Raw genomic sequence first — 2886 nt, forward strand, 5'->3', positions numbered from 1 at the left:
CTCCGCAGTCTGTGTCTTATTATACACGGACGCAACATATATGGTGACTGATGTCAGCAGCCAGTGAATGTTCATCATGTGCATAATGGTATAGATACCCATTCTTAATATGACATCTCTAAGTCATCTGTTTACTCTCCCAAAGGTCCATCAAGAGCCACCCGACCTTACACCCCCCCCCACCCCGCCCCCCACTGTCGAGCCGGAAGAAGACGACTCCTCAGGGTGCACCATCACCAGACCTAAGCACACCTAGCACAAGTGCAGATACGCACACCTTGGTGGGTCCTATGCGAGAAAGAGTAGTGTTGTCACCTGTTGTTTCACAAGTCACAAGTGAGCAAGAGCAGATGGTGGAGACAGGGACAGCAGTGGAGACTCCTCGCCGGAGGGTGCTGGACGCTCCCAGCTCTGCTCAGTTGCATGCAGACACTGAGCCTCGGGGGCCATCCAGAAAGAAGGCGATCCTGGAGGTGCAGGAAGAAGTGCTGGAGGCTCTGACAGGTTTTTCAGCCGTGATGTCTGCAAATGTGCAGTGAATGGAGGAGTCCATCTCCAACATGAGCACCACCGTGTCGCAGGCGATGGCAAATGTAGGCTCTTTCATGGAAAGGATGGCCACCTGCATGGAGCAGCTAATGCGCCACTCACGTGAGCACATGCTATCTATGGAGAGCAGATAGCAGAGGCTCATAGACCTCCTCTCTAGGAGGGATGTAGATGTAGGCTTGGGTCCTCATGGCCCCACTGCTGTGCAGCAAGGTGCTCTCCAGCTCCTTGCTAGCAGGAAAGTGCGGGTGGCCCACAAGAGGGATGATGGTGAGTGGGAACATGGAAGTGGGGGCTCCTCTCAAAGCATTCACACTTCTCCCCCATTGCCCCCCTCAATCAGACCCCCAGATGCCTCCTCGGATCGCGATGGCCGAGTCTGGCCTTGCACAGTTGCAGGAGGAGCAGACTTTGGCGGGGCCATCAGAGGCTCCAAAACCCAGAGGACGTCTGCCAAAAGTGTCTACATAGTCGCAGCAGGGAAGCGAGCAGACTGCAACAACCTCTCCTGAAGCCACAGGGGTGGCACCTCGTAGAAGCACACATTAAAAAGAAATGACACAGAAGTGGCTGCACAAGGCTAAGCACGTGGGTGTTTAAAGAAGTGTTATTGTTAAGGTTCCACTAATGTTATGACACATATGAAACTATTTATTTTCACCACTTTCTATTCATGCCCATTTTTGTCTACTACAGTTAACTCTTTCTTATCCGGCACCTATGGGACCAGGATGGTGCCGGTTGATGAAAAAGTCTGGATAACAGAGAGGTATACCTACCAAGGCAATTTTTAACACAAACAAAAATAAAAACCAATGACTAACTCGGCCACCGCGGGAGACTCAGACTCGGCAAAACGAGTGTTGGATGGATTCGGCAAAATTACCGGTTATCTATTTTGCCGGTTATTAAAGTATTCCGGATGATTAAGTGTCGGTTAAACAAGAGTTTACTGTACTTTGGAAGTGGCTTAGTGAGTTGAAGTGAATGGTGAGACATCACCCGACAATGTGGAAAACTGCCCAGGTATGTCCTGTCCACAAAAAGCAGGACAAATCCAATCCGGCCAATTACCACCCCGATCAGTCTACTCTCAATCATCAGCAAAGTGATGGAAGGTGTCGTCAACAGTGCTATCAAGCAGCACCAATAACCTGCTCACTGATGCTCAGTTTGGGTTCCACCAGGACCACTCAGCTCCAGACCTCATTACAGCCTTGGTCCAAACATGGACAAAAGAGCTGAATTCCAGAGGTGAGGTGAGAATAGCTGCCCTTGACATCAAGGCAGCATTTGACCATTGTGGCATCAAGGAGCCTTAGTAAAACTGAAGTCAATGGGAATCGGGGGGGGGGGGAACTCTCCACTGGCTGGAGTCATACCTAGCACAAAGGAAGATGGTTGTGGTTGTTGGAGGTCATTCATCTCAGCCCCAAGACTGCAGGTATTCCACAGGGCAGTGTCCTAGGCCCAACCATCTTCAGCTGCTTCATCAATGACTTTCCCTCCATCATAAGGTCAGAAGTGGATATGTTCGCTGATGATTGCACAGTGTCCAGTTCCATTCGCAACTCCCCAGATAATGAAGCAGTCCATGCCCGCATGCAGCAAGACCTGGACGACATTCAGGCTTGGGCTGATAAGTGGCAAGTAACATTCACGCCACACAAGTGCCAGGCAATGACTATCTCCAACAAGCGAGAGTCTAATCACCTCCCCATGACATTCAACGGCATTAATATCACCAAATCCCCCACCACCAACATCCTGAGGGTCACCATTGACCAGAAACTTAACTGGACCAGCCACATAAATTCTGTGGTAACAAGAGCAGGTCAGAGGCTGGGTATTCTGTGGCGAGTGTCTCACCTCCTGACTCCCCAAAGCCTTTCCACCATCTACAAGGGACAAATAAGGAGTGTGATGGAATACTCTCCACTTGCCTGGATGAGTGCAGCTCCAACAACACTCAAGAAGCTTGACCCCATCCAGGACAAGGCTGCTCGCTTATTTGACACTCCATCCACCACCTTAAACATTCACTCCCTCCACCACCGGCACACCATGGCTGCAATGTGTACCATCTACAGCAACTCACCAAGGCTTCTTCGGCAGCACCTCCCAAACGCGCGACCTCTACCACCTAGAAGGACAAGGAGGCAGGCACATGGGAACACCACCACCTCCAAGTTCTCCTCCAAGTTACACACCATCCTGACTTGGAAATATATCATTGTTCCTTCATCGTCGCTGGGTCAAAATCCTGGAACTCCCTCCCTAACAGTACTGTGGGAGTACCTTCACCACACAGACTGCAGTGGTTCAAGAAGGCGGCTC

This window comes from Somniosus microcephalus, chromosome 8 (assembly GCF_052327205.1).
Source record: "Somniosus microcephalus isolate GS21.2 chromosome 8, FLI_Smic_1.0, whole genome shotgun sequence".
NCBI lineage: Eukaryota > Metazoa > Chordata > Chondrichthyes > Squaliformes > Somniosidae > Somniosus > Somniosus microcephalus.